This window comes from Hyperolius riggenbachi, chromosome 11 (genome assembly GCF_040937935.1).
Source record: "Hyperolius riggenbachi isolate aHypRig1 chromosome 11, aHypRig1.pri, whole genome shotgun sequence".
Lineage (NCBI taxonomy): Eukaryota > Metazoa > Chordata > Amphibia > Anura > Hyperoliidae > Hyperolius > Hyperolius riggenbachi.
In genome coordinates, this window is record NC_090656.1 from 33,425,504 (window position 1) to 33,440,807 (window position 15,304).

General features: G+C 45.9%; 1 protein-coding gene across 2 annotated transcripts in view; it reads left to right on the forward strand.

The window, feature by feature from the left end:
- The first annotated feature begins 5,323 nt into the window (after window positions 1–5,323).
- Window positions 5,324–15,304, forward strand: part of LOC137539264 (carbohydrate sulfotransferase 5-like) — a 41,413-nt gene continuing 31,432 nt past the window's right edge. Inside the window, exon 1 of one of the 2 annotated variants that reach the window (XM_068261820.1) lies at window positions 5,324–5,394. The gene's annotated coding sequence lies outside the window, so the exon portion shown is untranslated. Of the gene's footprint in view, window positions 5,395–5,863; window positions 5,917–15,304 lie in introns of those variants that run through there. The other variant, XM_068261819.1, reaches the window with a different exon arrangement.

A 15,304-nucleotide genomic window follows, 5' to 3' on the forward strand; every position in this document is an offset into this window, starting at 1 on the left:
ACCGGAGCGATTCAGGAGGCGGGGGAGCGGCGAGACTGGCATTAGTGAGATAAACACAGCCGGCTGCGTGTCGCCAGCGTGGCTGTGTTTTATGGGGTCTGACAGCGCGCGGGGGGGGGGGGGGGGGGGGGGGCTTTGGAGGAAACTAACTAGCAACAGAGGCTGGGCTCTATAGACAGATCCAGCCTCTGTATGCAGATTGCGATGTAAGAACCCCGCCTCGGGTTCTCTTTAAGCTCATCCAGAGTGTTGGGTCTTGCGTCTCTCAACTTTCTCTTCACAATATCCCACAGATTCTCTATGGGGTTCAGGTCAGGAGAGTTGGCAGGCCAATTGAGCACAGTAATACCATGGTCAGTAAACAATTTACCAGTGGTTTTGGCACTGCGAGCAGGTGCCAGGTCATGCTGAAAAATGAAATCTTCATCTCCATAAAGCTTTTCAGCAGATGGAAGCATAAAGTGCTCCAAAATCTCCTGATAGCTAGCTGCATTGACCCTGCCCTTGATAAAACACAGTGGACCAACACCAGCAGCTGACATGGCACCCCAGACCATCACTGACTGTGGGTACTTGACACTGGACTACAGGCATTTTGGCATTTCCCTCTCCCCAGTCTTCCTCCAGACTCTGGCATCTTGATTTCCGAATGACATTCAAAAGTTGCTTTCATCCGAAGAAAGTTCTTTGGACCACTGAGCAACAGTTCAGTGCTGCTTCTCTGTAGCTCATGTCAGGCGCTTCTGCCGCTGTTTCTGGTTTAAAAGTGGCTTGACCTGGGGAATGCGGCACCTGTTGTCCATTTCCTGCACACGCCTGTACACGGCTCTGGATGTTTCTACTCCAGACTCAGTCCACTGCTTCCGCAGGTCCCCTAAAGTCTGAAATCGGTCCTTCTCCACAATCTTCCTCAGGGTTTTCTGCCACACTTTTTCCTTCCCACAGACTTCCCACTGAGGTGCCTTGATACAGCACCCTTGGAACAGCCTATTCGTTCAGAAATTTCTTTCTGTGTCTTACCCTCTTGCTTGAGGGTGTCAATGATGGCCTACTGGACAGCAGTCAGGTCGGCAGTCTTACCCATGATTGCGGTTTTGAGTAATGAACCAGGCTGGTAGTTTTTAAAAGCCTCAGGAATCTTTTGCAGGTGTTTAGAGTTAATTAGTTGATTCAGATGATTAGTTTAATAGCTTGTTTAGAGAACTTTTTCATGATATGCTAATCTTTTGAGATAGGAATTTTGGGTTTTCATGAGCTGTATGCCAAAATCATCAATATTAAAACAATAACAGTCTTGAACTACTTCAGTTGTGTGTAATGAATCTAAAATATATGAAAGTCTAATGTTTATCAGTACATTACAGAAAATAATGAACTTTATCACAATATGCACATTTTTTGAGAAGGACCTGTACGTAGCATATGTATTGTACTGTCCACTTATGACTCCTGTGAATTTTATAAAGGAAAAGTAGAGAATCCTATTCTAGACAGTTTCCATATTTACTGTGGCTATTTTGAAGCCAGTGGTGATGTAATATCCGCCCTTAGTCTCCTCTGCCTGATTTGCTCGCCCTTTACTATAGAAAGTGCATTGTTTCAGCCTGAGAAATGTTGGCCAATCAGGGAGGAACAGAGGTGTGGGCGGGGGAAAGCAGGAGGGAAAGAGGCTTCAGCCAATCAGGCTGCATTAGTTAAGTCTGAGGGGAAGTAGAGAAGCAAAAAAAGACAACCCAACATGCCCTGCAACTTCTTTTTTGTGTACCAAATTTTCTGTGTACCAAATAAGAGTTATGTAAACTGGGGAATGATCATTTATCATCAAAAAAAAGTAATAGTGATTTTAACTTTTGGATTGCCTTATTAGCATCCTTATTGCTTGTTTACCAGATAAAAATAAAGAATTTTTTATTTTATGCCCGACAGTTACTCTTTAAAGGAGTACTGTATGGGGGTAGGGGGAAAGAGAGTTGAACTTACCTGGGGCTTCTAACGGTCCCCCGCAGGCCTCCTGTGCCCACGCAGCCAGTCACCTAAGCTCCAGTCCCCGCCTCCGGTTCACTTCCGGAATTTGTGACTTTAAAGTTGATCGCGTCCTCGCTCCCCTTGACATCACCGGGAGTGTACTGCGCTGTACACTCCCGCCGGTGACGTTAGCGAAAGCAAGGAAGCAGCCGTATAGGTGCAGTGGTTTTCAGACTTTAAAGTGGCAAATTTCAGAAGTGACCCGGAGGCGGGGCCGGAGCATTGGTGAGTGGCTGCGCGGGCACAGGAGGTCTGCAGGGGACAGTTAGAAGCCCCGGGGAAGTTCAACTCTTTTTCCCCCTACAGTACTCCTTTAAAGTGAACCCCTCCGGGCTGATTGCTCCCTCGCTGTCCTCCTGTGCAGCCTGGATCCTCCGCTATTTAGCCCTAGAGCCCTTCAGTCGATTTTTTTATATATCCCACCTGGCTCAGGTTCACTTTAATTGTTCATATTAAAACTGTGCCAGTATTTAAAGGACACCTGAAGTGAGAGGGATGTGGAGGCTGCCATATTTATTTCCCCTTAAACAATACCAGTTACCTGACAGTCCTGCTGAACTATTTGGCTGCAGTAGTGTCTGAATCACATGCCTGAAACAAGAATTCAACTAATCCAGTCAGACCTCAGTAAAAGCACCTGATCTGCAGCATGCTTGTTCAGGGTCTATGGCTAAAAGTATTAGAGGCAGAGGATCAGCAGGACAGCCAGGCAACTTGCATCGATTTAAAATGAATCAATATGCCAGCCTCCAAATCCCTCTCATTTCAGGTGTGCTTTAACCACTTAATCCTATCTGGACTATAGTCGCCCAGACAGGAGATGCTCTGGTCTATCAGGACGTGTTTATGCGCCCAATGTTTCTACAGCTGGTGTGTGCACCCGCAGCACGTTCCTGTCGGCATGTACGCGGCGGCGATTGGGGAAGGGGAAGTAATGTTCCCCAATTGCATACATTTGCAGTGCCTGGAATGAGTGGACATGACCCCGATCAGGGGCCATGTCCATTCATAATAATGACAGTCATGTGAACATTTCACTTACCTGGGGATTCTGCCAGCCCTCTTTCAAAACGATCTTCCGTGGCTCACTTTCACTTCATGCAGTGAGTGTCCACTGAGCCTGCACGGCCCTGGCCTCGCGTGTCCTCGTTCACTCTCCCGTCGCTGGGAGCGTACCGTGCAGGCACAGCATCCTGCTCCTGGCCCCGGGAGCAGGTACGAGGATCCGCGTGGCCAGGCCGCAGTGGACGTCGGCTTAGAAGTTGGCTTCCACTGCGTGAAGAAAAGCCGCGGCGGGGGAACGGAGAATTGTTTTGAAACAGCTTGGGCACAAATTGGCTGCAAGATGCTGGCAGAAGCCCCAGGTAAGTGAAACTTTTTTTGGGGGGGAATACTTCATTTCTGCTTTAATCCTTCCTACCCCCCAGTTAAAAAACAAACACAATAGAAAAAAAATGTTAAAAAAAACCTACATCAATAGTTGCCTTAGGGACTCAGCTTTTTTAATACATATGTCATGAAGGTTTATTACTGTTATGTTAGTAAATAAGGTCTTGCAACTATTGACTGGATAAAAAGAACACAAGACAAAAAAAAAAGAAGACACCTTTATTTCCAAATAATATATTATTGCCATACATTGAACTAAGAACATAATTTACATGGTGTGATAGCCGGGTCTAATGGGTAAACACAATGTGAGGGTTTTCTTTATAGTAGCATTAAGTATTTTAAACCTATAGGGGATGGAATTGGAGAAATTTTGTATTTTTTTTTCCTTAAAGGTGTTCTCCAGGCGGGTTTGAAAATAAAAACAGACACTTACCTGGGGTTTCTATCAGCCCCCTGTAGCTGTAATGTCCCGCACTGTCCTCCTCTGATCCGCCATTCCCCGCCGCCGGGCCCCGGTCTAGCGTGGCATCCCATCCAACTGCGCGCCATAGGAAACTTACTGCGCAGGGGCAGTACAAGAAAACGTAGCACTGCGCCTGCGTAGTAAGCTCCCGATGAGGCGAGCAGGAGCACGCAATATTCGTCTTGTTAGACAAATAATTGCCCGATGCTGGCAGCGGGGAACGGCGGATCGGGGGAGGACGGCGCAGGACATTAAAGCTACAGGGGGCTGATAGAAACCCCAGGTATGTGCAGAGGGCTCCCGGCCACCAGCTGTAGGACGCGCATAGCCCAGCCAGCGCCTGTACAGCACTCTGACAACCCGGAAGAGGCTGCCGGATGGGCATTTAGGTAGAATGGGGGAAGTATTGGAGGGAGCGGTAGGCATCAGGACAGGTCACGGTTTATTGCTATCCCCCCCCCCCCCCCCCCCCTCCGTTTCTCTAGGTTTATTCAGCTCTGGGATCCTTTAAAGGAATCATCAGGCAAAATAATGTAAATCTGATTTACTTACCTGGGGCTTTCTCCAGTCCCTCGCCACTGTCTGTCCCACGCCGACAGCTCAGTTCGCAGCCGCCGGCCCGAGGTCGTCCTTACTGCGCCTGCATGAAGCGCCGCTGTCAATCAAACCAACGTTGTGCGCGACGGCACCTGAGCAGTACGCCGCGGACAAAGTAAATCGGATTTTCATTATTCTGCCTGATGATTACTTTACGATTATAAATTGTTCCACTGAAACTCATCATCAAATAACTGATGCTGGAAATTAAGAACTTCCTTGGGTGTATACCATTTACATAAGACAATTTCTTGGGTGTATATATATATATATATATATATATATATATATATATATATATATATATATATATATATATATATATATATATATATAAAAATTGACAACCTACCCTACACCATTCAATTTTTAGAAAATTTGATCAGAAAAATCCACCACTCCCAATCAACTTATATAGAAGAAAAATGGGAAATCTAATCGAATTTCTTGCTCGAATAAAAAAAAAAAAGCTTTTGATTTTTTGGTACAACAGATCGTTTTTATCGAATTGCCGTAAAATCGGATCATTTTATTGTATAGTGTGTGGCCAGTTAAAGGGGCACTACGGCGAAAAACTGTAAAATTTAAAATATGTGCAAACATATTTTCTCCCGTAATGCTGTCACTTACAGTAGGCAGTATAAATCTGATCTAAATCACAGAAGTGACAGGATTTTGACTAGTCCATCTCTCCATAGGGGATTTTCAGCAAGGCTTTTTATTATTTATATATTCCCGAAAAAGGATTTAAACAATGATGCTGGCCGGCTTCCCTGCTCCCTACACAGTGTGGCAGTTGGACAGAGCAACTGACATTCACTAAGTGCTTTTGAAAATAAATATATCCCTGAGAATCCCCTATGAAGAGATGGACTAGTCCAAAACCGGTCACTTCTGTCAGATTTCTAATACCGACTGTAAGTGACAGCAACATAGGAGAAAAGTAATTTATAGCTCATTTTACTCTGGAAAAAATATACTTCTTATTTGTATGTTTGCACATAGTAATTACAGTTTTTCGCTGTAGATACCTGTCACTGTGACCTCCTGTCACCTCCTTTCCTTATTACCACGAGGCTCTATCTGGTAATGTTTATGCCTTCTGTAGTTCTGTGTCTCTCTGCAACCCTCCCCCACAGGGTCACTGATCTGTCACTGTCCCCTGCAGTATTTGTCACCCTCCCCATGTGAGAGGTATCATCAGCAGCCCATATGTATGGCTGTGTCCTCCTCTGTGCTCTGCTATGCGGCGTCTGCCGGGATCAGCGCAGGTGACAGCAGCATCCTCACCAGTATATATTATGCAGAGGGCTGCACCTTCCCTCCTCTGCCCGGGACCCCTAGAGGGGGCGGCACAGTCCGAAGCCCCCGCCCAGCCCAAAGACCCGAGGCCACGTCTGAATGAGGCTCATTGTGCGGGAGAGCAGCAGAGAGGAGAGGTGAGGCTGGGAGGGGGAGGCTGCACTGCACTGATATCTCCTTACTTCCATCTGAGCATCCAGCACTGAAAACTGAGCAGCACTAACCATTGAGCCGCCAGCACTGACTAAAGAGCAGCCAGCACTGAGCTCCCAGCACTGATCACTGAGCATCCAACACTGACCATTGATAATCCTATACTGACCACTGATCACCCAGCACTGAGCACCCAATACTGAGCCACTAAGTGAGCCATCCAGCAGTGATGTTCCAGCACTGACCACTGAGCACCCAGCACTGAACACCCAGCACTGATTACTAAGCACCCAAAACTGATCACTGAGTACCCAACATTTACTACTGATCACCTTACACTGAGCATCCAGCACTGACCACCCAGCCCTGACCACTGAGCACCCATCACTGATCATCCAGCACTGACTACCAAGTACCTGATACTGATCACTGAGCACCCAACATTGACTAATGATCACTTTACACTGAGCATCGGGGACTGACCACTGAGCACCCAACACTAATTACCAAACACCTAGCACTGATCACCCAAAACTGATTACTGATCACTGAGCAGCCAACACTGACCACTGAGCACCCAGCACTAATTACCAAACACCCAGCACTGATCACCCAACACTGATTACTGATCACTGAGCAGCCAACACTGACCACTGAGCATCCAGCACTGAGCACCCAACTCCCAGCACTGATCAAACAACACTGAGCACCTTATTCTGAGTCGGAGTGATGCAGTCTTTACTTTGTACTGTATAATCAGTTTCTATATTGAATTGTTATTCATGTCTTTCCTGTGCTGTTATTTTGCTGTGTGTGAGCTGCATCGCTCCCATCAGACTCTCTTCCTTCTCCCCCCCGAAACTGTCGCATGTGATTTCGCTTCTCCCTCTTATAGCCTCCTGTACTTTATTCTTGTGAAACGGTTTTTGTTTATTGACATGACTCTCCATGTTTATGGGCTACTTTCACACCATGCACGTTTCGTTGCGCATCCTGAAAAATAGGTACGCAAGGCAGTGGTGAAAAGGCGCATGGTGTGTTACGAGTGTGATGTGGCTCATTCAGTGAAGCATGCAGTACACAGAAGAATGCTTCACTATCACTAATCGCGCACATCGTCTGGTAAACGCACAGCACACTGCATATCATTCAGATGAAATCCACCGAACTGCGCCACTAATGCGCAGCTGTGAACGTAACATTGCAGTATCATTGTGTTGCGATGGGATTATATTGTCTGTTGCACTGCAGTGGATGCCCTGTACTCTTTGGTTTATGAATCACGCAGAGTTTTAAGTACAGTGGTGGGAGTGCTTAGTGTGAAGATTGTGTGAGGGTTACTTTAGCTGTAGTAAAATTCCGATATTTTACTGTGGTCATTTGTACTGTAACGGTAGAATTTTGGTAAATTGTACATTTACAGATATTCTACTAAACTATCGGCTCTCAGATTCCCTTTTTTCATATTCGCTTAAAATTATTAGGTACTCCTCTGGTCTGGCTACCTATACAGGGTGTTACATCTGGATACTCGAACTGGGGACTCTTTTTGCTGCCTAATAACAGAGGTTACCTCTGGTAACTACTACTGGAGGGTACCTCTGGCTAACTAATACTGAAGGCTACAGCTGGTAACTAATACTGGATGCTACCTCTGGCTAACTAATCCTGGAGGGTACCTCTGGCTAACTAATCCTGGAGGGTACCTCTGGCTATCTAATCCTGGAGGGTACCTCTGGCTAACTAATACTGGATGCTACCTCTGGCTAACTAATCATGGAGGGTACCTCTGGCTAATTAATCCTGGAGGGTACCTCTGGCTAACTAATCCTGGAGACTACTTCTGGTTAACTAATCCTGGAGGCTACTACTGACGAACTAATATTGGAGGCTACCTTTGGCTATCTAATCCTGGAGGGTACCTCTGGCTAACTAATACTGGAGACTACCTCTGACTAACTAATATGGGAGGCTACCTCTGGCTAACTAATACTGGAGGCTACCTATGGCTAACTAATACTGGAGGCTACCTCTGACTAACTAATATGGGAGGCTACCTCTGGCTAACTAATACTGGATGCTACCTCTGGCTAACGAATACTGGAGTATACCTCTAGTTAACAAATACTGGAGGTTACCTCTGGTAACTAATAGTAGCAGGTACCTCTGGCTTACGAATACTGGAGGCCAACTCTGGTTAACTAACACTGGAGGCTACCTCTGACTAACTAATACTGGAGGCTACCTCTGGCTAACTAATACTGTAGGCTACCTATGGCTAACTAATACTGGAGACTACCTCTGACTAACTAATATGGGAGGCTACCTCTGGCTAACTAATACTGGAGGCTACCTATGGCTAACTAATACTGGAGGCTACCTCTGACTAACTAATATGGGAGGCTACCTCTGGCTAACTAATACTGGATGCTACCTCTGGCTAACGAATACTGGAGGGTACCTCTAGTTAACAAATACTGGAGGTTACCTCTGGTAACTAATAGTGGCAGGTACCTCTGGCTTACGAATACTGGAGGCCAACTCTGGTTAACTAACACTGGAGGCTACCTCTGACTAACTAATACTGGAGGCTACCTCTGGCTAACTAATACTGGAGGCTACCTATGGCTAACTAATACTGGAGACTACCTCTGACTAACTAATATGGGAGGCTACCTCTGTTAACGAATACTGGAGGGTACCTCTGGCTAACAAATACTGGAGGTTACCCCTGGTAACTAATAGTGGCGGGTACCTCTGGCTTACGAATACTGGAGGCTACCTCTGGTTAACTAATACTGGAGGCTACCTCTGGTTAACTAATACTGGAGGCTACCTTTGGAAACTAATACTGGAGGGTAACTCTGGCTTACTTATACTGGATGCTACCTCTGGCTTACGAATACTCAATGCTACCTCTGGTTAACTAATACTGGAGGCTACCTCTGGCTAATTAATCCTGGAAGCTACTTCTGGCTAACTAATACTGGAGGCTACCTCTGGCTAACTAATATTGGAGGCTACCTCTGGCTAACTAATACTGGAGGCTACATCTGGCTAACTAATACTGGAGGCTACCTCTGGCTAACTAATACTGGAGGCTACCTCTGGCTAACTAATACTGGAGGCTACCTCTGGCTAACTAATACTGGAGGCTACCTCTGGTTAACTTATATTGGAGGCTACCTCTGGCTAACTAATACTGGAGGGTACCTCTGGCTAACTAATACTGGAGGTTACCTCTGGCTAACTAATACTAAAGGTTACCTCTGGCTAACTAATACTGGAGGTTACCTCTGGCTAACTAATACTGGAGGTTACCTCTGGCTAACTAATACTGGAGGTTACCTCTGGCTAACTAATACTGGAGGTTACCTCTGGCTAACTAATACTGGAGGTTACCTCTGGCTAACTAATACTGGAGGTTACCTCTGGCTACTGCATGGCGGCAGCACCCCCCTTGTCCCTGGCCTTAGAAACTGCTCTGGTCTTGTAGCATGGAGAATTGTTATGCAGCTTGTTCGTTATCTCACAAGTTATCCAGAAATACACCGTAGACAGGGCATTCGAATAGCGTGTCCGTACAATCATTTGCACAGTGTGTCCTGGATGGGGTTTGCGCCTGGGACTCCAGTGCTGTCTTGTCTGCCTAGAAATGCTGAGATAAGTTTCTGTGTCTTCAGTTAAGCTTGTGACTCATATTCTGTGACCCTCTGGACTCTGAGAGAATTATTAGCCCAATGCTGCTAACCTGGCTAGTCATTTCTGATTTCCATGGAATGGGTTTTTTTTTTGTTTTGTTTTTTGCGGAATCCACTATATTTTGCAGATATTTTGCAGATCATGCATCATCCGCATTTCCGATTGGCAATTGCTGTACACTTCCGGATTCTCTGATTGACCCGATACTTCTTGTGATTGGCCTAAAAATTTCGAGTCTCTGAGTAACACAGAATCCCGATTTTCAAATACCAATTTCTGCTGCGGAAAGCCGATTTCGGCCACGGACTTGGCAATTCATTCACTGAAACGGTCACAACTGCTAAAAACGCAGCGCTAAAATTCACAGCTTAAAATGTTCCATTTAGGAAAAAAAAAAAAAAAATAATCACATAATATTTATTTAAAGGCTACCCGAAGTGACATGTGACATAATGAGATAGACGTGTGTATGTACAGTACCTAGCACACGAATTACTATGCTGTGTTCCTTTTTTTCTTTCTCTGCCTGAAAGAGTTAAATATCAGGTATGCAAGTGGCTGACTCTGTCCTGACTCAGAAAGGAAGGGACTACAGTGTGAGCCTCACTGATAAGAAATTCCAACTATAAAACACTTTCCTAGCAGAAAATGGCTTCTGAGAGCAAGAAAGAGGTAAAAAAGGGGAATTTCTTATCAGTGAGGGTCACACTGTAGTCACTTCCTGTCTGAGTCAGGACTGAGTCAGCCACTTGCATACCTGATGTTTATCTCTTTCAGGCAGAGAAAGAAAAAAAGGAACACAGCATAGTTATTTGTGTGCTAGGCACTGTACATACACATGTCTCTCTCACCATGTCACATGTCAGTTCGGGTATCCTTTAACAGGAAAATCAGAAATGTCTTTATCTTATTGCAGCTAAAGATAGTTGGTTGTTAAAGGGAAAGTCCAAGGTGATTAAAAAAACAAAAATCTACTTACCTGGGGCTTCCTCCAGCCTCTGGTAGCCACCCTGTGCCCTCGCCGCAGCTGCGCTCCCCGCCGGTGGCTCGGGGTCCCCTCTGGTGTAAATGCCGACCTTGCCAGGTCTGCCTTTACTGTGCCTGCACAAGCGCCGCTGTCAATCATGCTGATGTCGTCTGGAGTGTACTACTGCGCAGAACACTCCAAAGGATGTCAGCGTGACCGCGAGCTGCTCTCTGGTAGGCGCAGTAGATGCCCGCCGGCATCTGCACCGGAGGGGACCCGCGGACCACCGTCTGGGAATGGAGCTGCGGCAAGGGCACAGGACGGCTGCCAGAGGCTGGAGGAAGCCCTGATTAAGTAGATTTTTGTTTTTTAGTCACCTCGGATCTGAAGCCTACCTGAAGCAAAAATGTAAAGTTAGATACTTACCTCAGTAGTGGGTAGTCCAAGGCTTCCGGGTTCCTCCCGCAGCCCATTCTTCTAGCACAGTGCTTGTGGAATATGCTGTTGTGCTGCACTCCTGTCCATGTACAAGCGCTTCTATGCTGGGCATGTGATAGTGCGGTCTGAGCACGCCCAGTAGAAGGTAACTGCTTGTGCATGGCTTTTTCCTCTGTGCACACATGGCTGCATTCTGCTGGGCATGCAATTGTGTGGTCCGAGCATGGCCAGTAGCAGGTAACTGCTTGTGCATGGCTTTTTCCTCTGTGCACACAAGGCTGCATTCTGCTGGGCATGCGAGAGTGCGGTCCGAGCACGCACAGTAGAAGGTAACTGCTTGCGCATGGCTTTTTCCTCTGTGCACACGTGGCTGCATTCTGCTGGGCATGCGAGAGTGCGTTCCGAGCATGCACAGTAGAAGGTAACTGCTTGTGCATGGCTTTTTCCTCTGTGCACACATGGCTGCATTCTGCTGGGCATGCGAGAGTGCGGTCTGAGCATGCCCAGTAGGAGGTAACTGCTTGTGCATGGCTTTTTCCTCTGTGCACACAAGCCTGCACTTTGCTGGGCATGTGAGAGTGCGGTCCGAGCATGCACAGTAGAAGGTAACTGCTTGTGCATGGCTTTTTCCTCTGTGCACACATGGCTGCATTCTGCTGGGCATGTGAGAGTGCGGTCTGAGCATGCCCAGTAGGAGGTAACTGCTTGTGCATGGCTTTTTCCTCTGTGCACACAAGCCTGCACTTTGCTGGGCATGTGAGAGTGCGGTCCGAGCATGCCCAGTAGGAGGTAACTGCTTGCGCATGGCTTTTTCCTCTGTGCACACGTGGCTGCATTCTGCTGGGCATGCGAGAGTGCGGTCCGAGCACGCCCAGTAGAAGGTAACTGCTTGTGCATGGCTTTTTCCTCTGTGCACACGTGGCTGCATTCTGCTGGGCATGTGAGAGTGCGGTCCGAGCACGCCCAGTAGAAGGTAACTGCTTGTGCATGGCTTTTTCCTCTGTGCACACGTGGCTGCATTCTGCTGGGTGGGCACTGGGCATGCACACTAGCACTGCACTCATACTGGCTGAAATTGATCAGAGGTTTATCAATGCTGAGCTGTGATGCTGATCCCTGATTTCTCTGCATACTAGTTCCAGCTCTGTGACCTGGATGTGGGACCAGCAGCAACACCCAGGCACTAATATCTATGTGCGGGTCCACAATGGCTGCTTCCAACAGATGTGCAATATACTGACCCAATCACTGGCAGAACCCTACATCCTGCTGGCCAGGGGCAGACATAGGCTGGGGCTGGCCATGCAGCTGCACAGGGGCCCCATGTCCTTTGTGGCTCATGCAGCTTTACTACAGTCAGGGCCAGATTCTCTAAATTCATAAATGTGTCAGCAGCCGTTCAGAAGCTGTCTCTCCGTCCCTGTGTCATGTTGTTATCTTTCCCTCCATGTCATTTATTCCAATGTGGCTGTCTCTCATAACTATTACTTTGTGACATGCTCCAGACAATGGCAACACTATATAAGGCGTGCAGTGAAAAATGGCGTGGGATAAATAAGGGCGCACGGAGACGCCAATAAAGTTATTTAAAACGCTATTTACCACTTTAATCAAACTGCGCTGCAGCTTACCCCTCCTGCTTGTAGTGAAGCCCCGTCATAGCACCGGCAGACTTTTCTGGATGATCGGCTCAGGCAAGTACCTGCAGCCGCCATGATTGCAGAGGCAGGACTGAACCGGTAACAGTAAATTCGGGCGCCTGAGGCAAGTGGACCAATCGGGCGCCGCCATTCACTCCCATAATAAATATCGTTTAATGGGCGCCCGACAGGAAAAAAGGGCGCCGGAGAAAAATAACTTTTTATAAGCGGCGCCCGGAGACTTTTACTGTTTTATAACTGCTTCTCATGATTACACGTTATTTTATGATTTATAATTTTTTAAACATTATTTTTAAACGAAAAACAGTACAATATTTTTTTCACACGTTATTAATGCTTATCACAGGGGGGTCTTAGGTTTAGGCACCATCAGGGGAGTCTTAGGTTTAGGCACCATCAGGGGAGTCTTAGGTTTAGGCACCACCAGGGGAGTCTTAGGTTTAGGCACCATCAGGGGAGTCTTAGGTTTAGGCACCATCAGGGGAGTCTTAGGTTTAGGCACCACCAGGGGAGTCTTAGGTTTAGGCACCAACACGTGGGTCTAGGGGTTAGGGGTAGGTACAGGGAGGGTTACTTACTATTTTTTTTTAAACGTTATTATACGTTTCACTTTTTAAACGGAAGATTAACGTTTTCACAATTGCCAATTTCATGCACATTATTTAATGATTTATAACTTTATAAAACATTATTTTTAAACGAAATATAGTACATTATATTTTTAAACGTTATCCATGTTTATCGTTTAAAACCCCGCGCCCTTTTTTCCCAGCGCCCCTTTTTAACGTACGCGTGCCCTGATAGCCCCACAGTTCTGGAGCTGTTACCGCTCCTGCAAGCTGGTCAGGCAGAGGAGCGGGTGCAGGCACTTGCCTGAGCCGATCATCCAGAAAAGTCTGCCGGTGCTATGACGGGGCTTCAAAAGAGGCAGGAGGGGTAAGCTGCAGTTTGATTAAAACGGTAAATAGGGGTTTAAATAACCTGCGCCAATTTTTAACAGTTAAAACGCTAAATAGCGTTTTATAATGTAACTGAATGTGGCGCCATTATTGTACTGGCTGTGCGCCATTATTATCTGCTCCGATATAAATACACAATAATGATATGCTAGAGAGACATTAGACTATAATTATGGTAGGTTTTAGATTGTATGTTCCTGTGAGCACAGTCCAAAGTGACATGACTGTATTCTGCAAAAAAGCACTGTGGAAGATATCAGTGCTGTATAGATACAGAAGCATACTAATAATAATGGTATGGTAGGGTTTTTTTTCAGGGCTGTGGAGCCGGTACAAAAATCATCCAACTCTGACTCCTCAGTTTATGAAATCTCCGACTCCAGGTACCCAAAATAACTCCGACTTTGGCTCATCAACTCTGACTCCTTACCTAATACTTACCTTGGCTGTGGAGACCCTACAGAAATGATCCGACTCCTTAGTTTATGAAACCACCCACTCCAAGTACCCAAAAATTGCTCCAACTCTGACTCCTCAGCCCTGTTTTTTTATTTAACCATTTAAAATTGACAAATTTTTATCATTTTCTTAGGCACATGCCTGACTTATGCATGAGACATAATGAACAGGTAGAAAATACAGTATGTGCTACATTAATACAGTGGCTACAGAATGCAGCCTAGGTTCATATACTTTATAAAGTTAGGAAGTAATAAAGATATCTGCACCCAAATAGTATATTGTAATCATAAGGCTTGCCCCTCCACAATCTTGTGCTCTGTAGGTGTGACCGGATGAGTGCTGGGTGTGATATGACGCTGCACCATCATATTTGAGTATTAACTTTGCATTATACATGTTTCGTCAATGTAATAATACCATTATTGAGGTTTACTACAGCCAGTTATTGAACTGACTTATTGCACCCTGTTGATCAAGATTATTATTGCAAGCATTACGCAGTATTGCGTTTTTAATATTTATAGTGAGATCTAACCCCATTAGCGCAGGCCAGATACTGTTGTAAGATTTCATATACTTTTATGTTATTGACAATTTTTGAATCTGTTATGACCATGTCCACTCGCGTGGGGCCCCCTACATTTATTCTGCACAAGGGCCCACCGTTTGCTTTGTCCGCCACTGCTGCTGGCGGAACACAAATATCCGACTGCCCAAAATCTTGCATAATGCTGGGAATACACCATACGGTTTTTCATCAGATAGATGGTTCGATAGATAATTTCCGACATGTCCGATCTTATTTTCGATCGTTTTTCTGATCGATTTCTCATAGAAATTAATGGAAATAAATAAGAAAAGATAAGAGAATCGAGCGGGAAATCGACCAGAAATACAAATCAAAAATGGATCAGATGGAAAATCGACCGAAAAAACGCATCGTGTATTCCCTGCATAACAGACAATGAAAAGTCATGCCACATATAAGGGCTGGTGCACACCAAAACCCGCTAGCAGATCCGCAAAATGCTAGCAGATTTTTAAACGCTTTTTTTATTTTTCTATGGCGTTTTGCTAGCGTTTTGCGGATTGCTGCAGCGGATTTCAGTATAGTAGATTTCATATATTGTTACAGTAAAGCTGTTTACTGAACAGCTTCTGTAACAAAAACGCCTGGAAAACC